This window comes from Ranitomeya imitator, chromosome 9 (genome assembly GCF_032444005.1).
Source record: "Ranitomeya imitator isolate aRanImi1 chromosome 9, aRanImi1.pri, whole genome shotgun sequence".
Taxonomy (NCBI): domain Eukaryota; kingdom Metazoa; phylum Chordata; class Amphibia; order Anura; family Dendrobatidae; genus Ranitomeya; species Ranitomeya imitator.
The window spans coordinates 146,803,680-146,827,190 of NC_091290.1; the positions used below are offsets into that span (position 1 = coordinate 146,803,680).

Here is a 23,511-nt window from a genome sequence, read left to right on the forward strand (position 1 = left end):
TTACTGATCCTGAGTTACATCCTGTATTATACCCCAGAGCTGCACTCACTATTCTGTTGGTGCAGTCACTGTGTACATACATTACATTACTGATCCTGAGTTACATCCTGTATTATACCCCAGAGCTGCACTCACTATTCTGTTGGTGCAGTCACTGTGTACATACATTACTGATCCTGAGTTACATCCTGTATTATACTCCAGAGCTGCACTCACTATTCTGCTGGTGCAGTCACTGTGCACATACATTACATTACTGATCCTGAGTTACATCCTGTATTATACCCCAGAGCTGCACTCACTATTCTGTTGGTGCAGTCACTGTGTACACACATTACATTACTGATCCTGAGTTACATCCTGTATTATACTCCAGAGCTGCACTCACTATTCTGCTGGTGCAGTCACTGTGCACATACATTACATTACTGATCCTGAGTTACATCCTGTATTATACCCCAGAGCTGCACTCACTATTCTGCTGGTGCAGTCACTGTACATACATTACATTACTGATCCTGAGTTACCTCCTGTATTATACTCCAGAGCTGCACTCACTATTCTGTTGGTGCAGTCACTGTGTACATACATTACATTACTGATCCTGAGTTACCTCCTGTATTATACTCCAGAGCTGCACTCACTATTCTGCGGTTGCAGTCACTGTGTACATACATACATTACTGATCCTGAGTTACATCCTGTATTATACCCCAGAGCTGCACTCACTATTCTGTTGGTGCAGTCACTGTGTACATACATTACATTACTGATCCTGAGTTGCATCCTGTATTATACTCCAGAGCTGCACTCACTATTCTGCGGTTGCAGTCACTGTGTACATACATTACTGATCCTGAGTTACATCCTGTATTATACCCCAGAGCTGCACTCACTATTCTGCTGGTGCAGTCACTGTGTACATACATTACATTACTGATCCTGAGTTACATCCTGTACTATACTCCAGAGCTGCACTCACTATTCTGCTGGTGCAGTCACTGTGTACATACATTACATTACTGATCCTGAGTTACCTCCTGTATTATACCCCAGTGCTGCACTCACTATTCTGCTGGTGCAGTCACTGTGTGCATACATTACTGATCCTGAGTTACATCCTGTATTATACCCCAGAGCTGCACTCACTATTCTGTTGGTGCAGTCACTGTGTACATACATTACATTACTGATCCTGAGTTGCATCCTGTATTATACTCCAGAGCTGCACTCACTATTCTGCGGTTGCAGTCACTGTGTACATACATACATTACTGATCCTGAGTTACATCCTGTATTATACCCCAGAGCTGCACTCACTATTCTGCTGGTGCAGTCACTGTGTACATACATTACATTACTGATCCTGAGTTGCATCCTGTATTATACTCCAGAGCTGCACTCACTATTCTGCTGGTGCAGTCACTGTGTGCATACATACATTACTAATCCTGAGTTACATCCTGTATTATACCCCAGAGCTGCACTCACTATTCTGCTGGTGCAGTCACTGTGTACATACATTACATTACTGATCCTGAGTTACATCCTGTATTATACCCCAGAGCTGCACTCACTATTCTGCTGGTGCAGTCACTGTGTACATACATTACATTACTGATCCTGAGTTACATCCTGTATTATACCCCAGAGCTGCACTCACTATTCTGCTGGTGCAGTCACTGTGTACATACATTACATTCTATACCCCAGAGCTGTGGGTTGATCTGACTTTTATTTCCGCTTCTCCCGTTACATAATATTCTGCGCTCTAGAAGCGGATCGTCTATCTGTGCAGCCCGGATGGGACACATCGCACAGGCGCCGCTTATCTGGCCTTGAATCCCGGCTGGTTAATGACTCCATCCTTCTGGCAGATATTGGATGCAGAAACTTCTCAGGAATGTGGGTGATAAAGGTGCAGAAACAGTGACATAATATAGAGGAAACATCTGATGCAATAGTGGCCCGAACATGGCCGACACTGCAGCCGAGCACAAGGACGCACCTGGCGGCACATTCATTAGCGGCATCGGCTGATATAAGACAGGTCGTAGGTCAGTGGCGGACGTTACAGGATCGGAGACACTTATGTGACCCTTACTAATAAAAACCACCCTGCATTTACATGTCACACATTAATCCATTCTGCCCCATCTGATAACTCCACACAGGACAACCACGACCATCCAGGACCACTGCGACCATCCTGGATCCCCTCGACCATCCTCGAACACTGCGACCATCTTGGAATACCCCAATCATCCAGGACAACCCCAATCATACAGGACAACCCAGACCATCCAGGACAACCCCGACCATCCAGGACAACCCCAATCATCCAGGATAACCCCAATCATCCAGGACAACTCCGACCATCCAGGACTACCACGACCATGCTGGACCACTGAGACCATGCTGGACCACCCCAATCATAAAGGGCAACCCCAATCATACAGGGCTACCCCAATCATCCAGGATAACCCCAATCATCCAGGATAACCCCCAATCATCCAGGATAACCCCCAATCATCCAGGACAACCCAAATAATACAAGGCAACCCCAATCATCCGGGGCAACCCCAATCATCCAGGACAACCCCAATCATCCAGGATAACCCCAATCATCCAGGATAACCCCCAATCATCCAGGATAACCCCAATCATCCAGGATAACCCCCAATCATCCAGGATAACCCCCAATCATCCAGGATAACCCCCAATCATCCAGGATAACCCCCAATCATCCAGGATAACCCCCAATCATCCAAGATAACCCCCAATCATCCAGGATAACCCCCAATCATCCAGGACAACCCCAATCATCCAGGACAACCCCAATCATACAGGACAACCCCAATCATACAGGACAACCCCAATCATACAGGGAAATGCCAATCATCCAAAGCAACCCCAATCATCCAGGATAACCCCCAATCATCCAGGATAACCCCCAATCATCCAGGATAACCCCCAATCATCCAGGATAACCCCCAATCATCCAGGATAACCCCCAATCATCCAGGACAACCCCCAATCATCCAGGACAACCCCAATCATACAGGACAACCCCAATCATACAGGGAAATGCCAATCATCCAAAGCAACCCCAATCATCCAGGATAACCCCCAATCATCCAGGATAACCCCCAATCATCCAGGACAACCCAAATAATACAAGGCAACCCCAATCATCCGGGGCAACCCCAATCATCCAGGACAACCCCAATCATACAGGACAACCCCAATCATCCAGGATAACCCCAATCATCCAGGATAACCCCCAATCATCCCGGATAACCCCAATCATCCAGGATAACCCCCAATCATCCAGGATAACCCCCAATCATCCAGGATAACCCCCAATCATCCAGGATAACCCCCAATCATCCAGGATAACCCCCAATCATCCAGGACAACCCCAATCATCCAGGACAACCCCAATCATACAGGACAACCCCAATCATACAGGGAAATGCCAATCATCCAAAGCAACCCCAATCATCCAGGATAACCCCCAATCATCCAGGATAACCCCCAATCATCCAGGATAACCCCCAATCATCCAGGATAACCCCCAATCATCCAGGATAACCCCCAATCATCCAGGATAACCCCCAATCATCCAGGACAACCCCAATCATACAGGACAACCCCAATCATACAGGGAAATGCCAATCATCCAAAGCAACCCCAATCATCCAGGATAACCCCCAATCATCCAGGATAACCCCCAATCATCAAGGATAACCCCCAATCATCCAGGATAACCCCAATCATACAGGAAAACCCCAATCATACAAGGCAACCCCAATCATACAGGACAACCCCAATCATCCAGGACAACCCCAGTCCTCCAGGACTCCCATTAATGTTTTCCCAGCCCACAGGAAACCCAGTGACACCGGCCATCATGTGTCTTTTCCCAGTAGAAGTCCAGTCTCAGCAGCACCCACATATTGGCATAAGTCCCGGCACTAAACAAAGCTCTGATTGTGGGTCAGTGCGAAAAAATTCCCATCTGTGCCACTCCCCCCTCCAAAATACCTCAGAGCCAGTATTAGCTGTGCCCAAAAATATATTAAATGCTAGTCATAGCCTCAAGTCACAAAGCGTTGCACAGAGTACAGCGGACCCTGAACCCACACGCCAGGCGCCCCCCAACTACATACACAGCAATAACATTCACCGCAGTGCCCACCCTTATTTGCAAGGCACTGACCACTCTGCTCATCCTGAGCCTCCAGTTTCACACATGGGACCCCAGAACCAAAGCCTCGGTTACCTCCTGATACGCAGCGCCAAAGCAGAAAGAGGCATACTCAACCATTAACTACCACTATAAAAAAAATGTTATACAGAGGGGTGTACTTTATTTTTCCAGTGTTCATTTGTATATGCAGTGACGAGTAAGCACAGATTACCTTTCATCTTTCCTGATACACGAGCTGAACGCTTTAAAAAAAAATGTTGATTTAATGTATGGAAGGTGGGAGACCACCCTCCCGACACATCATGGTGGGCTCACACTGTAGTCATGTCAGGCGCTCAAAAAACACAAGTTTGTCAAGCAAAAGCCGCTCGTACAGAGAATTGGAAACCCACAGATTTGGTCACCTTGTGCTGTGGATGCGAGCGGGCATGGCGAAGGGCGAAACTCATACAGAAGATTGGAGACCCGCAGATTCTGTCACCTTGTGCTGTGGATGTGAGGGGGCACAGCAAAGGGCGAAACTCGTACAGAGGATTGGAGACCCGCAGATTCTGTCACCTTGTGCTGTGGATGTGAGGGGGCATGGCAAAGGGCAAAACTCGTACAGATGATTGGAGACCCGCAGATTCTGTCACCTTGTGCTGTGGATGTGAGGGAGCATGGCGAAGGGCGAAACTCGTACAGAGGATTGGAGACCCGCAGATTCTGTCACCTTGTGCTGTGGATGTGAGGGAGCATGGCGAAGGGCGAAACTCGTACAGAGGATTGGAGACCCGCAGATTCTGTCACCTTGTGCTGTGGATGTGAGGGAGCATGGCGAAGGGCGAAACTCATACAGAAGATTGGAGACCCGCAGATTCTGTCACCTTGTGCTGTGGATGTGAGGGGGCACGGCAAAGGGCGAAACTCGTACAGAGGATTGGAGACCCGCAGATTCTGTCACCTTGTGCTGTGGATGTGAGGGAGCATGGCGAAGGGCGAAACTCGTACAGAGGATTGGAGACCCGCAGATTCTGTCACCTTGTGCTGTGGATGTGAGGGGGCATGGCAAAGGGCGAAACTCGTACAGAGGATTGGAGACCCGCAGATTCTGTCACCTTGTGCTGTGGATGTGAGGGGGCATGGCAAAGGGCAAAACTCGTACAGATGATTGGAGACCCGCAGATTCTGTCACCTTATGCTGTGGATGCGAGGGGGCATGGCGAAGGGCGAAACTCGTACAGAGGATTGGAGACCCGCAGATTCTGTCACCTTATGCTGTGGATGAGAGGGAGCATGGCGAAGGGCGAAACTCGAAAAGAGGATTGGAGACCCGCAGATTCTGTCACTTTATGCTGTGGATGTGACGGGGTATGGCGAAGGGCGAAACTCGTACAGAGGATTGGAAGCCCGCAGATTCTGTCACCTTGTGCTGTGGATGTGACGGGGTATGGCAAAGGGCGAAACTCGTACAGAGGATTGGAAGCCCGCAGATTCTGTCACCTTATGCTGCGGATGTGAGGGGGTATGGCAAAGGGCGAAACTCGTACAGAGGATTGGAAGCCCGCAGATAGTCACCTTATTCTGCGGATGCGAGGGGGCATGGCGAAGGGCGAAACTCGTACAAAGGATTGGAAACCCGCAGATTCTGTCACCTTATGCTGCGGATGTGAGGGGGCATGGCGAAGGGCGAAACTCATACAGAGGATTGAAGACCCGCAGATTCTGTCATTTTATGCTGTGGATGTGACGGGGTATGGCGAAGGGCGAAACTCATACAGAGGATTGGAGACCCGCAGATTCTGTCACCTTATTCTGCGGATGCGAGGGAGCATTGCGAAGGGCGAAACTTGCTGACAGGGTGTATGCGGCTTCTTACGCTTCCATTCACACTGCTACCACTGGAAAACCCAGCATAAAATGTGCCTCGGAGTCAGACGATTGTCATTGGTGTGACATTCAGACACATACTGTACACAATTCAATAGTTTACCACGTTAATATTGGCAATATAGCCATAAAAACTGGACGCAATGCGAGTGTTCTATACGGGATCAGATTTTATTTGTGCATTCATAGACCCGACTGGGCCAAACTCATCCAAGATGTAGATGAAACTAGAGCAGGCTGCCATGTTATATGCTGGTGTGAATGAAGCCGTAAGAGGAGGGCGAGAAGCCACTCAGAAAACACTTATAGATCGCCAATAAGCTGATGGGACCTTACTCACTGCACCCATCGCACGCGTTGGTCACTATGGCCCTATATGTGTCGGTCAGATATCAGCGGTGCTGAGAAGTGCAGAAAATTAGCTGATCACTCGCCTGCGTGATCAATAAACAATGCGAAACCTCAGACTGATACATTGTAACAAAGCAGAAGACAGCGGACAGATCTGTGTGGCTGATGCAGGATTATCTGGGCTGGTTAATATGTAGCAAATTCTTATATTTGAGAAGTTTTAGGTCTTGATTACAGAAGAGTGTGCTCTTTTATTGAAGCAATCAGAGGTATTACACACAGTGAGGAAACAACAGTGAAATGTGACACTCAATCACACTCCAACCTCTCCACCATGGCCAAGACCAAAGAGCTGTCTAAGGACATCAGGGACACAATTGTAGACCTGCACAAGGCTGGGATGAGCTACAGGACAATAGGCAAGAAGATTGGTGAGAAGGCAACAACTGTTGGCACAATTATTAGAAAATGTAAGAAGCAAAGGATGTCTGTAAATCTTCCTCGGTCTGGGGCTCCATGCAATTTCTTGCCCCGTGGGGTAAGGATGGTTCTGACAAAGGTCAGGAATCAGCCCAGAACTACAGGTGAGGATGTGGTCAATGACCTGAAGAGAGCTGGGACCACAGTCTCAAACATTACTGTTAATAACACAATATGTTGTCACAGATTAAAATCCTGCAGGGCACACAAGGTCCCCCTTGTAGTCCACCAATGACCATCTGGATGATCCAGAGGAGGCATGGGAGAAGGTCATGTGGTCAGATGAGACCAAAATAGAACGTTTTGGTATCAACTCCACTTACCGTGTTTGGAGAAAAAAGGATGAGTACAATCCCAAGAACACCATCCAAACCGTGAAGCATGGTGGGGGAAATATCACACTTTGGGGGTGCGTCTCTGCAAAGGGAAAAGGACGACTGCACGGTATTGAAGGCAGGATGGATGGGGTCATGTATCACGAGAGTATGGCCAACAACCTCCTTCCCTCAATAAAAGCATTGAAGATGGGTCATGGCTGGGTCTTACAGGATGACAATGACCCGAAAAACACAGCCAGAAAACTAAGGAGCGGCTCCGTAAGAAGCATTTCAAGGTCCTGGAGTGGCCTGTCCAGTCTCCAGAGCTGAACCCAATAGAAAATCTTTGGAGGGAGATGAATATTAATATTGCCCAGCAACAGCCCCGAAATCTGAAAGATCAGGAAAATATTTATATGGAGAGGGGGCCAATATCCCTGCTGCAGTCTTGTGCAAACCTGGTCAAGAACCGCAGGAAACATCTGACCTCTGTAATTACAAACAAAGGTTTCTGTAGCAAATATCAAGTTCTGTTTTTCTATTGTATCAAATACTTATATCATGCAATAAAATGCAAATTAATTATGTAAACAAATCCTACTATGTGATTTTCTGGAATTTACTGTTAGATTCTGTCTCTCACAGGTGAGGTGTACCTACGATAAAACTTACAGGTCTCTCCATTCTGTGTAGGGGGGAAAACTTGCAAAGTCAGCAAAATATCAAATACTTATTTTCCCCACTGTAGCTGTCGCCCTCTATATAATGACAGGTTCCCCCATAATAGAAAAGATATTAATATAAAACCGAGGACACGTGACATTCATGTATAATTGGCTTCTATGTACATTCGGAGAATTCTGACGACTCAGCGACTTTCCACAGCTCACTGGATAAATCCGTCAGTCATTTCCAGGCAACGAGGGGTTAATCGCGGCAGGACAAACTGCAGCGCCATCAGAACTAGCAGACAATGGGCGTCAGATCACCGATTCTCTCTCTTTTCGGATGCAAAATCTGAAGGGTGGGAAAGAGCAGATGGAGAGGAGAACGCAAAGTCAGCGCTCTCATCCCCTGCCACATCGCCCACGCCTGCCGCACCTACATATACTGGCCGCCATCCCCGATATTCCACAGGTCCAAAATACACAGAAATCTACTACACACAGGTTTCCACATCTCTGACCTAAAGGGGCAGCTGTCCTGAATCTATGCTCATCCCACAGCGGGACTACAACTCTCAGCATACACCTGCAATCAGCCAATTATAGCAGCACCCTCAATGTGCCCACCTCAGCCGATAAATCAGGGGCAACAACAGGAATTATACTACTTCATATACAGCTAGAGGAAATCAGTGCTGATGTAATATATGTACACAGCAGAATAGTGAGTGCAGCTCTGGAGGATAATACCGGAGGTAACTCAGGACCAGTAATGTAATGTATGTACACAGTGACTGCACCAGCAGAATAGTGAGTGCAGCTCTGGGGTATAATACAGGATGTAACTCAGGATCAGTAATGTAATGTATGTACACAGTGACTGCACCAGCAGAATAGTGAATGCAGCTCTGGAGTATAATACAGGATGTAACTCAGGATCAGTAATGTAATGTATGTACACAGTGACTGCACCAGCAGAATAGTGAATGCAGCTCTGGAGTATAATACAGGAGGTAACTCAGGATCAGTAATGTAATGTATGTACACAGTGACTGCACCAGCAGAATAGTGACTGCAGCTCTGGAGTATAATACAGGATGTAACTCAGGATCAGTAATGTAATGTATCTACACAGTGACTGCACCAGCAGAATAGTGAGTGCAGCTCTGGAGTATAATACAGGATGTAACTCAGGAACAGTAATGTAATGTATGTACACAGTGACTGCACCAGCAGAATAGTGAGTGCAGCTCTGGAGTATAATACAGGATGTAACTCAGGAACAGTAATGTAATGTATGTACACAGTGACTGCACCAGCAGAATAGTGAGTGCAGCTCTGCGGTATAATACAGGGTGTAACTCAGGATCAGTAATGTAATGTTTGTACACAGTGACTGCACCAGCAGAATAGTGAGTGCAGCTCTGGAGTATAATACAGGATGTAACTCAGGATCAGTAATGTAATGTATGTACACAGTGACTGCACCAGCAGAATAGTGAGTGCAGCTCTGGAGTATAATACAGGATGTAACTCAGGATCAGTAATGTAATGTATGTACACAGTGACTGCACCAGCAGAATAGTGAGTGCAGCTCTGGAGTATAATACAGGATGTAACTCAGGAACAGTAATGTAATGTATGTACACAGTGACTGCACCAGCAGAATAGTGAGTGCAGCTCTGGAGTATAATACAGGATGTAACTCAGGATCAGTAATGTATGTACACAGTGACTGCACCAGCAGAATAGTGAGTGCAGCTCTGGGGTATAATGCAGGAGGTAACTCAGGATCAGTAATGTAATGTATGTGCACAGTGACTGCACCAGCAGAATAGTGAGTGTAGCTCTGGGGTATAATACAGGATGTAACTCAGGATCAGTAATGTATGTACACAGTGACTGCACCAGCAGAATAGTGAGTGCAGCTCTGGAGTATAATACAGGATGTAACTCAGGATCAGTAATGTAATGTATGTACACAGTGACTGCACCAGCAGAATAGTGAGTGCAGCTCTGGAGTATAATACAGGATGTAACTCAGGATCAGTAATGTAATGTATGTACACAGTGACTGCACCAGCAGAATAGTGAGTGCAGCTCTGGAGTATAATACAGGATGTAACTCAGGATCAGTAATGTAATGTATGTACACAGTGACTGCACCAGCAGAATAGTGAGTGCAGCTCTGGAGTATAATACAGGATGTAACTCAGGAACAGTAATGTAATGTATGTACACAGTGACTGCACCAGCAGAATAGTGAGTGCAGCTCTGGAGTATAATCCAGGATGTAACTCAGGATCAGTAATGTATGTACACAGTGACTGCACCAGCAGAATAGTGAGTGCAGCTCTGGGGTATAATGCAGGAGGTAACTCAGGATCAGTAATGTAATGTATGTGCACAGTGACTGCACCAGCAGAATAGTGAGTGTAGCTCTGGGGTATAATACAGGATGTAACTCAGGATCAGTAATGTATGTACACAGTGACTGCACCAGCAGAATAGTGAGTGCAGCTCTGGAGTATAATACAGGATGTAACTCAGGATCAGTAATGTAATGTATGTACACAGTGACTGCACCAGCAGAATAGTGAGTGCAGCTCTGGAGTATAATACAGGATGTAACTCAGGATCAGTAATGTAATGTATGTACACAGTGACTGCACCAGCAGAATAGTGAGTGCAGCTCTGGAGTATAATACAGGATGTAACTCAGGAACAGTAATGTAATGTATGTACACAGTGACTGCACCAGCAGAATAGTGAGTGCAGCTCTGGAGTATAATACAGGATGTAACTCAGGATCAGTAATGTATGTACACAGTGACTGCACCAGCAGAATAGTGAGTGCAGCTCTGGAGTATAATACAGGATGTAACTCAGGATCAGTAATGTAATGTATGTACACAGTGACTGCACCAGCAGAATAGTGAGTGCAGCTCTGGAGTATAATACAGGATGTAACTCAGGATCAGTAATGTAATGTATGTACACAGTGACTGCACCAGCAGAATAGTGAGTGTAGCTCTGGGGTATAATACAGGATGTAACTCAGGATCAGTAATGTATGTACACAGTGACTGCACCAGCAGAATAGTGAGTGCAGCTCTGGAGTATAATACAGGATGTAACTCAGGATCAGTAATGTAATGTATGTACACAGTGACTGCACCAGCAGAATAGTGAGTGCAGCTCTGGAGTATAATACAGGATGTAACTCAGGATCAGTAATGTAATGTATGTACACAGTGACTGCACCAGCAGAATAGTGAGTGCAGCTCTGGAGTATAATACAGGATGTAACTCAGGATCAGTAATGTAATGTATGTACACAGTGACTGCACCAGCAGAATAGTGAGTGCAGCTCTGGAGTATAATACAGGATGTAACTCAGGAACAGTAATCTAATGTATGTACACAGTGACTGCACCAGCAGAATAGTGAGTGCAGCTCTGGAGTATAATACAGGATGTAACTCAGGATCAGTAATGCATGTACACAGTGACTGCACCAGCAGAATAGTGAGTGCAGCTCTGGGGTATAATGCAGGAGGTAACTCAGGATCAGTAATGTAATGTATGTGCACAGTGACTGCACCAGCAGAATAGTGAGTGTAGCTCTGGGGTATAATACAGGATGTAACTCAGGATCAGTAATGTATGTACACAGTGACTGCACCAGCAGAATAGTGAGTGCAGCTCTGGAGTATAATACAGGATGTAACTCAGGATCAGTAATGTAATGTATGTACACAGTGACTGCACCAGCAGAATAGTGAGTGCAGCTCTGGGGTATAATACAGGAGGTAACTCAGGATCAGTAATGTAATGTATGTACACAGTGAATGCACCAGCAGAATAGTGAGCGCAGCTCTGGAGTATAATACAGGATGTAACTCAGGATCAGTAATGTAATGTATGTACACAGTGACTGCACCAGCAGAATAGTGAGTGCAGCTCTGGAGTATAATACAGGATGTAACTCAGGATCAGTAATGTAATGTATGTACACAGTGACTGCACCAGCAGAATAGTGAGTGCAGCTCTGGAGTATAATACAGGATGTAACTCAGGAACAGTAATGTAATGTATGTACACAGTGACTGCACCAGCAGAATAGTGAGTGCAGCTCTGGAGTATAATACAGGATGTAACTCAGGATCAGTAATGTATGTACACAGTGACTGCACCAGCAGAATAGTGAGTGCAGCTCTGGGGTATAATGCAGGAGGTAACTCAGGATCAGTAATGTAATGTATGTGCACAGTGACTGCACCAGCAGAATAGTGAGTGTAGCTCTGGGGTATAATACAGGATGTAACTCAGGATCAGTAATGTATGTACACAGTGACTGCACCAGCAGAATAGTGAGTGCAGCTCTGGAGTATAATACAGGATGTAACTCAGGATCAGTAATGTAATGTATGTGCACAGTGACTGCACCAGCAGAATAGTGAGTGCAGCTCTGGAGTATAATACAGGAGGTAACTCAGGATCAGTAATGTAATGTATGTACACAGTGACTGCACCAGCAGACTAGTGAGTGCAGCTCTGGGGTATAATACAGGAGGTAACTCAGGATCAGTAATGTAATGTATGTACACAGTGACTGCACCAGCAGAATAGTGAGTATAGCTCTGGAGTATAATACAGGATGTAACTCAGGATCAGTAATATAATGTATGTACACAGTGACTGCACCAGCAGAATAGTGAGTGTAGCTCTGGGGTATAATACAGGATGTAACTCAGGATCAGTAATGTATGTACACAGTGACTGCACCAGCAGAATAGTGAGTGCAGCTCTGGAGTATAATACAGGATGTAACTCAGGATCAGTAATGTAATGTATGTGCACAGTGACTGAACCAGCAGAATAGTGAGTGCAGCTCTGGAGTATAATACAGGATGTAACTCAGGATCAGTAATGTAATGTATGTACACAGTGGCTGCACCAGCAGAATAGTGAGTGCAGCTCTGGAGTATAATACAGGATGTAACTCAGGATCAGTAATGTAATGTATGTACACAGTGGCTGCACCAGCAGAATAGTGAGTGCAGCTCTGGAGTATAATACAGGATGTAACTCAGGATCAGTAATGTAATGTATGTACACAGTGGCTGCACCAGCAGAATAGTGAGTGCAGCTCTGGAGTATAATACAGGATGTAACTCAGGATCAGTAATGTAATGTATGTACACAGTGGCTGCACCAGCAGAATAGTGAGTGCAGCTCTGGAGTATACTCTATGTAATAGATGTAACTCAGGATCAGTACAGGATTTCTCGGAGCCTCATGCAGTAATAGTTGTGTGATGTTCCCGTTGTTGATGGTGTTAATTATACAGTATACAGGATGTGATGAGTAAATACGGCTCTGTACACATCACATCATTATGGGCTTCTGCACGGATTTATTGTTGCTTTTATTGAATGTCACTTTCTACACATAATAGATCACAGTGAAATCCCTTCTTTCTGACATCGGATGTTGCTTTAGCTCTTCCTCCTGGTTCCCTAATATAAGGCTTTCTACGTACTGTTAGAGGAGCGGTCGGCAGCTTGTGCTGTTGTCTCCCTGCAGTACGGATGCAGAGATCAGGGCCTTACTATTTACTGTACATAGTTACTGTGGTTCCTACAGGGGGCGTGGCTCACAGATACTCAGGGGCGTGTCTTTATGCTGCTCTGAATTAATTACTCTGTGACCCACGCACCTTTGGTAAAGACTATAAAAATCGCCACCAAATAAAAAGGTGTAGATCTCTGGATCCGTGTGGCGGATTTAAAAAAAAAAAAAGAAAAAAAAAAAGCAGCAGCTCGGGTGCCATTGTGCGCTTCCAGTTGCCCTCCTATTAATCGCACACACTTTTATGGTAACGGTTCTCCTCTGAGGTGTCACTAAATATCTGCGGGTTCTAAGTGCGGAATGTTGTACACTCACATCACCGATTCTTGTAACCTCACAATCAGTGCAGAACACGGGAGCGTCTGACAATAAAACTTTATTAACTACTGAAAACGTCATCGGCAGCGGTGCTGCCCCGGCCAGTCATGGCGACTGTGCCCCATATAAAGAAGCCGTAGGACGCTCATGAGATGGAAAGCTGACAAATATATGAAAGGAATCAGGGAGGGCGGCCGCACCAGCCAAGAAGGAATGTCAGCTTTGTCTGGAGTCCAGTGGGCGGTCATAATCAGTGATCGACAGCTCAGCCCCTCCCCACATACATTAGGATGAATGACAACAGGCTGGAGATAAATGGCTCATTCCTAGAGGCAGAATTTTGAAAGCAGCTCTGGAAAAGATGATCCTAAGCAGCACAAAAGCCATAAAAACAAATATTTGCAAAAAAATGCTCAACTGTCGGCACATGAGAAAGAATGCACCAAAAGGGTTAATCACGGGCAACAAACTTCCTTTATGCAAAAGTGAGAGCAGTGATGCAAATGAAAGCAGAAACAATAAGCAGAGCCCAGAACCAGGGCAGGGACTGGAGAGCCAGGGTCAAGGACCAGAGAGCAGGGGGAGCAAGGATCGGAGTACAGGGGGGGCAAGGACCGGAGCGCAGGGGAGCAAGGATCGGAGTACAGGGGGGGGCAAGGACAGAAGCGCAGGGAGAGCAAGGACCAGAGCACAGGGGAGCAAGGATCGGAGCACAGGGGGAGCAAGGACCAGAGCACAGGGGGAGCAAGGACCAGAGCACAGGGGGAGCAAGGACCAGAGCACAGGGGGAGCAAGGACCAGAGCACAGGGGAGCAAGGATCGGAGGCAAGGACCAGAGCACAGGGGAGCAAGGACCAGAGCACAGGGGAGCAAGGACCAGAGCACAGGGGAGCAAGGATCGGAGGCAAGGACCGGAGCACAGGGGGAGCAAGGACAAAAGCACAGGGGAGCAAGGATCGGAGGCAAAGATGGAGCACAGTGGGGCAAGGATTGGAGGCAAGGACCGGAGAACAGGGGGAGCAAGGACCGGAGCGCAGGGAAGCAAGGATCAGAGCACAGGGGCCAAGGATCGGCGGTAAGGACCTGAGCACAGGGGGATCAAGGATCAGAGCACAGGGGGGCAAGGATCGGAGGCAAGGACCAGCGCGCAGGGGAGCAAGGATCGGAGGCAAGGATCGGAGCACAGGGGGAGCAAGGATCGCAGCACAGGGGGGGGGGGCAAGGATTGGAGGCAAGGACCAGAGCACAGGGGAGCAAGGATTGGAGCGCAGGGGGGCAAGGATCAGAGGAAAGGACCAAAGCGCAGGGAGAGCAAGGACCAGAGCACAGGGGAGCAAGGATCGGAGGCAAAGATGGAGCATAGTGGGGCAAGGATTGGAGGCAAAGATGGAGCACAGTGGGGCAAGGATTGGAGGCAAGGACCGGAGCACAGGGGGGCAAGGATTGGAGGCAAGGACCAGAGCGCAGGGGAGCAAGGATCGGAGGCAAGGACCAGAGCACAGGGGGAGCAAGGATCGGAGCACAGGGGGGGCAAGGATCGGAGGCAAGGACCGGAGCGCAGGGGAGCAAGGATCGGAGAGCAGGGGGGGGGCAAGGACCAGAGCACAGGGGGAGCAAGGACCAGAGCACAGGAGAGCAAGAATCGGACGCAAGGACCAGAGCACAGGGGAGCAAGGTTAGGAGCACGGGGGGGGCATGGATCGGAGCGCAGGGGGGCAAGGACCGGAGGCAAGGACCGGAGCACAGGGGAAGCAAGGACGAGAGCACAGGGGAGCAAGGATCGGAGGCAAGGATGGAGCACAGTGGGGCAAGGATTGGAGGCAAGGACAGGAGCGCAGGGGAGCAAGGATCGGAGAGCAGGGGGGGCAAGGACCAGAGCGCAGGGGGAGGAAGGACCAGAACACAGGGGAGCAAGGATCGGAGGCAAGGACCAGAGCACAGGGGAGCAAGGATCAGAGCACAGAGGAGCAAGGACCAGAGCACAGGGGAGCAAGGTTAGGAGCACAGGGGGGCAAGGATCGGTGGCAAGGACCGGAGTGCAGGAGAGAAAGGATCGGAGCGCAGGGGGAGCAAGGACCTGGACGCAGGGGGGGGGGGGGGGTAAGGACCAGAGCACAGGGGAGCAAGGATCGGAGGCAAAGACCTGAGCACAGGGGAGCAAGGATCGGAGCGCAGGAGGAGCAAGGGTCGGAGCACATTGGGACAAGGACCGGAGCGCAGGGGGAGCAAGGACCAAAGTACAGGGGAACAAGGATTGGAGGCAAAGACCAGAGCACAGGGGAGCAAGGATCAGAGGCAAGGATCGGAGCACAGGGGGTCAAGGATCGGAGCACAGGGGAGCAAGGATCGGAGGCAAGGACCTGAGCACAGGGGGGAAGGATAGGTGGCAAGGACCGGAGTGCAGGGGAGCAAGGACCTGAGCGCAGGGGGGTAAGGACCGGAGCGCATGGGGGCAAGGATCGGAGGCAAAGACCTGAGCGCAGCGGGGTCAAGGATCAGTGGCAAGGACAGGAGTGCAGGGGAGCAAGGATCAGAGTGCAGGGGAGCAAGGATCGGAGCACAGTGGATTGGAGGCAAGGAACGGAGTGCAGGGGTCAAGGATCGGCGGCAAGGGCCAAAGTGCAGGGGAGCAAGGACCGGAGCGCAGGGGAGCAAGGATCGGAGCACAGGGGGGGCAAGGACCGGAGCGCAGGGGAGCAAAGATCGGAGCACAGGGGGGATGGCAAGGACCGGAGCGCAGGGGAGCAAGGATCGGAGCACGGGGGGGCTAGGACCGGAGCGCAGGGGAGCAAGGATCGGAGGCAAGGACCGGAGAGCAGGGGGAGCAAGGACCGGAGAGCAGGGGGAGCAAGGACCGGAGCGCAGTGGGGCAAGGATCAGAGGCAAGGACCGAAGCACAGGGGGAGCAAGGACCAGAGCACAGGGGAGCAAAGATCGGAGCTCAGTGGGGCAAGGATCGGAGGCAAGGACCGGAGCACAAGGGGAGCAAGGACCAGAGCACAGGGGAGCAAGGATCGGAGGCAAGGACCAGAGCACAGGGGAGCAAGGATTGGAGCGCAAGGGGGCAAGGATCAGAGGAAAATGACCAAAGCACAGGGGGAGAAAGGACCAGAGCACAGGGGAGCAAGTATGGAGCACAGTGGGGCAAAAATTGGAGACAAGGACCGGAGAGCAGGGGGAGCAAGGACCGAAGCGCAGGGGGGCAAGGATCGGAGGCAAGGACCAGAGCGCAGGGGGAGCAAGGATCGGAGCACAGGGGGGGCAAGGATCGGAGGCAAGGACAGGAGCGCAGGGGAGCAAGGATCGGAGAGCAGGGGGGGGCAAGCACCAGAGCGCAGGGGGAGGAAGGACCAGAGCACAAGGGAGCAAGGTTAGGAGCACAGGGGGGCAAGGATCGGAGCGCAGGGGGGCAAGGATCGGAGGCAAGGACAGGAGCACAGGGGGAGCAAGGACCAGAGCACAGGGGAGCAAAGATCGGAGGCAAGGATGGAGCACAGTGGGGCAAGGATTGGAGGCAAGGACCGGAGCGCAGTTGGACAAGGATCTGAGGCAAGGACCGGGGTGCAGGGGGGCAAGGATCGGTGGCAAGGACCGGAGTGCAGGGGAGCAGGGATCGGAGCGCAGGGGGAGCAAGGACCTGGACGCAGGGGGATAAGGACCAGAGCACAGGGGAGCAAGGATCGGAGGCAAAGACCTGAGCACAGGGGAGCAAGGATCGGAGCACAGGGGAGCAAGGATCGGAGCACAGGGGGGCAAGGACCGGAGCGCAGGGGGAGCAAGGATCGGAGCACAGTAGAGCAAGGACCGCAGCGCAGGGGGAGGAAGGACCAGAGCACAGGGGAACAAGGATCGGAGGCAAAGACCAGAGCACAAGGGAGCAAGGATCGTAGCACAGGGGGGCAAAAACCGGAGCGCAGGGGGAGCAAGGATCGGAGCACAGTAGAGCAAGGACCGGAGCGCAGAGGGAGCAAGGACCAGAGCACAGGGGAACAAGGATCGGAGGCAAAGACCAGAGCACAGGGGAGCAAGGATCGGAGGCAAGGACCGGAGCACAGGGGGTCAAGGATCGGAGCAAGGATCGGAGGCAAGGACCGGAGCACAGGGGGGAAGGGTCGGTGGCAAGGACCGGAGTGCAGGGGAGCAAGGATTGGAGAGCAGGGGGAGCAAGGACCTGAGCGCAGGGGGGGTAAGGACCGGAGTGTATGGGGGCAAGGATCGGAGGCAAAGACCTGAGCGCAGGGGGGGCAAGGATCAGTGGCAAGGACAGGAGTGCAGAGGAGCAAGGATCGGAGTGCAGGGGAGCAAGGATCAGAACACAGTGGATTGGAGGCAAGGACCGGAGAGCAGGGGTCAATGATCGGCGGAAAGGGCCGAAGTGTACGGGAGCAAGGACCGGAGCACAGGGAGAGCAAGGACCGGAGCACAGGGGGAACAAGGACTGGAGCACAGGGGGAGCAAGGACCGGAGGGCAGGGGGAGCAAGGACCAAAGAGTAGGGACAGAGCAACACACGGGGTCCCCATATTTACTACAGTCTTAATGACCTGAGAGTCCAGGCACCGAGTGACCCTACATAAACTCTCAGCCATCCAGGATGCTGAGCTCTGGGATGCTGTTGAACAAGGTTAAATTTGCCACAACAAAAAAATGTATGAAAAAAAAGAGCTTCCGACGTCATCCCCAGCTCCTCCAGTCTCAGCTGCTTGGCCACTATGACTTGTTGGTCAGTGCAATACTGCAGAAAGAGCAGCGTTACTTGGTGTGGACGACACACGACTGTTGCATCACTTTCCTGGAAGCTGCGGACAGTGGGGATTGATCAGCATTGCAGATCCAGAATAGTCCAGCATCTCCGCGTCCGTCTCTGGAGGCTGTAAATAGCCCTATGCGTATAAATATAATATATATATATATATATATATATATATATATATATATATATATATATATATAAAAATATATGCCTGAACACGACATACAAACTCAGTGCACCCCACCTGAAAATGCCCCTGTAGTGGTGACCACTGACCCGATCACTGCGGCCGCGCTGCTCTCTAGTCTGTGGTCTCGTCAATAGCAATGACCATTGTGAGATCAGTGTTTAACCCTTCACATTCCCCAGACACCAAATTTACCTTGATGACAATGGAGGCGGTGATCAGTTATGTGAAGAGACGGGAGAGGCCAGAAAGAGGAACAAAAACCTCCAGACAAAAAGTAAATATCCGAATCTGCACAGGGAGCGGAGCGATGGAGAAACCATGCAGTGTGCCGAGACTGCACCAGCAGAATAGTGAGCGCAGCTCTGGAGTATAATACTGGATGTAACTCAGGATCAGTAATGTAATGTATGTACACAGTGACTGCACCAGCAGAATAGTGAGCGCAGCTCTGGGGTATAGTACAGAATGTAACTCAGGATACAGGCACAGGGTAGTCGCAGGGTCCCCTTAGTGTCAGGGCCATGTTATTATTTGCGCTCAGTGTATATCAGAGGTGCGGTATACGCGGGGTGGTGGATCGTACAATGCCAGCACCTCTGTGGTGCTTCCATGGCTGTTATTATTCTTATCAATTTAGCTTAATGCTGCAGATACAAAAACAATTTCCTCTTTTTTCTCCGCACACTTGGGCTGGCTCAGGGAAGTTAGGGTTTTGTAGGCTGGAAATACAAGCCCCCGGCACCTGTTTTATTTTCTTGCGTTCCTGTCCAGTATCTGATCGCTGACACACGGTGCCGCAGTACCTGCAGCGCAGCAGACTCCGGGTCACCAGCCTCGGCTTATTCTACACTGGCACAGGCCCAGATTAAACATGTTTCTTTCCTCCCAGGGCCGCACAGCGCCGTCCTTCCCACGGTAGGATCCAGAGTCTGCGCCTGATCCTCTGAAGTATCTCATGTCCTGTCCTGCACTGGGGGCATTCTGGAGCTGAGCACTGGGCATGGGTCTGCTCTGGTGCCGGGTGATAGGAAGGGAACCCGCTGGTGTGCCGGGACGCTTGTGATGCCGTGCACATCTCTGGCCGGCACCAGTATCATTGGCGCAGCGGCACGTTATACCCCAGGGCGCTGCTGATGTGCCAGTCTGCTCCGGCATCAATACATCCCGTGCACATCATCAGTAGCACAACACTCCTCCGCAGATCCCAGGTGCCCATCACATCAGCCATCTGCACAGGTATCCTGGCACAGCGCCATGCCAAAGGTGGCCGGCGAATTACCAGAAACACTGGGCAGTCACTCCTGGGATCCATGTTATCCAGTACATCACCATCTGCCCAGCGGTCACCGTCTGGGGGGCACTGATGCCCTGCACTAGCCAGCCTGGATGCCCCAAAGATCAGTCACACTGATAAATATCTGTGTCCAGGATGGGGCCGCTGATCACCCAGGGCAGAAACACCGCTCTATATACATTCACCAAGGGGACATCCACTAACGCCACCATTACTGCCCCCCCCAAGGGTGGTCAGCAGGTGACCCCGCGCTCGAGGCACCGACGTATCATGGCCGAGAGTGACACAACGTGAAGGCACCGCACACAAGTCATAATATATAGTGATCACACCGGGCGTACACAAGGGTCAGAAAAATGGTGGACGAGCAGCACAACCCTCACAGGGCACACACACAACATACGAATGACAGCGACAGGACAGCACGCACGACAGGGACAAAAACCACACACCGAGCGCGCTACACTTCACAGACGCAACACGGCGCACGCTACTAATGACAGACTCAACACGGTGCAAGCTACTAATCACAGACACAAACACGGCGTAAGCTACTAATGACAGACGCAACACGGCGCAAGCTACTAATGACAGACTCAACACGGTGCAAGCTACTAATGACAGACGCAACACGGCGCAAGCTACTAATGACAGACTCAACACGGTGCAAGCTAGTAATCACAGACACAACACGGCGCAAGCTACTAATGACAGACTCAACACGGTGCAAGCTAGTAATCACAGCTACTAATCACAGACGCAACACGGCGTAAGCTACTAATGACAGACGCAACACGGTGCAAGCTACTAATGACAGACTCAACACGGTGCCCGCTACTAATGACAGACTCAACACGGTGCAAGCTAGTAATCACAGCTACTAATCACAGACGCAACACGGCGTAAGCTACTAATGACAGACGCAACACGGCGCAAGCTACTAATGACAGACTCAACACGGTGCAAGCTACTAATCACAGACGCAACACGGCGTAAGCTACTAATCACAGACGCAACACGGCGTAAGCTACTAATCACAGACGCAACACGGCGTAAGCTACTAATCACAGACGCAACACGGCGCAAGCTACTAATCACAGCTACTAATCACAGACGCAACACGGCGTAAGCTACTAATCACAGCTACTAATCACAGACACAACACGGAGCATGCTACTAATCACAGACACAACACGGAGCACGCTACTAATCACAGACGCAACACGGAGCACGCTACTAATCACAGACGCAACACGGCGCCCGCTACTAATCACAGACACAACACGGAGCATGCTACTAATGACAGACGCAACACGGAGCACGCTACTAATCACAGACGCAACACGGCGCCCGCTACTAATCACAGACACAACACGGAGCATGCTACTAATGACAGACGCAACACGGAGCACGCTACTAATCACAGACGCAACACGGCGCCCGCTACTAATGACAGACTCAACGCGGCGCAAGCTACTAATGACAGACTCAACACGGTGCAAGCTAGTAATCACAGCTACTAATCACAGACGCAACACGGCGTAAGCTACTAATGACAGACGCAACACGGCGCAAGCTACTAATGACAGACTCAACACGGTGCAAGCTACTAATCACAGACGCAACACGGCGTAAGCTACTAATCACAGACGCAACACGGCGCCCGCTACTAATGACAGACTCAACGCGGCGTAAGCTACTAATAACAGACACAACACGGAGCATGCTACTAATGACAGACGCAACACGGAGCACGCTACTAATCACAGACACAACACGGCGCACGCTACTAATCACAGAAACAACACGGTGCAAGCTACTAATCACAGACGCAACACGGCGCACGCTACTAATCACAGACACAACACGGCGTAAGCTACTAATCACAGACACAACACGGAGCACGCTACTAATCACAGACGCAACACGGCGCCCGCTACTAATGACAGACTCAACACGGCGTAAGCTACTAATCACAGACACAACACGGCGTAAGCTACTAATCACAGACGCAACACGGCGCCCGCTACTAATGACAGACTCAACACGGCGTAAGCTACTAATCACAGCTACTAATCACAGACACAACACGGAGCACGCTACTAATCACAGACACAACACGGAGCACGCTACTAATCACAGACGCGACACGGCGCACGCTACTAATCACAAACTCAACACGGGCCCGCTACTAATCACAGACACAACACGGCGCACGCTACTAATCACAGACGCAACACGGCGCCCGCTACTAATCACAGACACAACACGGGCCCGCTACTAATGACAGACGCAACACGGAGCCCGCTACTAATCACAGACGCGACACGGCGCACGCTACTAATCACAGACGCGACACGGCGCATGCTAATCACAGACACAACACGGTGCAAGCTACTAATCACAGACGCAACACGGCGCACGCTACTAATCACAGACGCGACACGGCGCACGCTACTAATCACAGACACAACACGGAGCACGCTACTAATCACAGACGCGACACGGCGCACGCTACTAATCACAGACACAACACGGAGCACGCTACTAATCACAGACACAACACGGAGCACGCTACTAATCACAGACACAACACGGAGCACGCTACTAATCACAGACGCGACACGGCGCACGCTACTAATCACAGACACAACACGGTGCAAGCTACTAATCACAGACACAACACGGAGCACGCTACTAATCACAGACGCGACACGGCGCACGCTACTAATCACAGACACAACATGGTGCAAGCTACTAATCACAGACGCAACACGGCGCACGCTACTAATGACAGACTCAACACGGAGCACGCTACTAATCACAGACACAACACGGCGCACGCTACTAATCACAGACACAACACGGAGCACGCTACTAATCACACACGCAACACGGAGCAAGCTACTAATCACAGACAACACAGAGCACGCTACTAATCACAGACACAACACGGTGCAAGCTACTAATCACAGACAACACGGAGCACGCTACTAATCACAGACACAACACGGTGCAAGCTACTAATCACAGACACAACACGGAGCACGCTACTAATCACAGACACAACACGGAGCACGCTACTAATGACAGACACAACACGGTGCAAGCTACTAATCACAGACACAACACGGAGCACGCTACTAATCACAGACACAACACGGAGCACGCTACTAATCACACACGCAACATGGAGCAAGCTATTAATCACAGACACAACACGGTGCAAGCTACTAATCACAGACACAACACGGAGTACGCTACTAATCACAGACACAACACGGAGTACGCTACTAATCACAGACACAACACGGAGCATGCTACTAATCACAGACGCAACACGGAGCACGCTACTAATCACAGACGTGACACAGAGCACGCTACTAATCACAGACGCAACACGGTGCACGCTACTAATCACAGACGCAA

At 50.1% G+C, this 23,511-nt stretch overlaps 1 protein-coding gene across 3 annotated transcripts in view; it reads right to left on the reverse strand.

Moving 5' to 3' along the window:
- PLEKHG4 (pleckstrin homology and RhoGEF domain containing G4) overlaps nucleotides 1-23,511 on the reverse strand; it is a 118,757-nt gene that overhangs the window by 89,763 nt on the left and 5,483 nt on the right. The window lies entirely within an intron of this gene.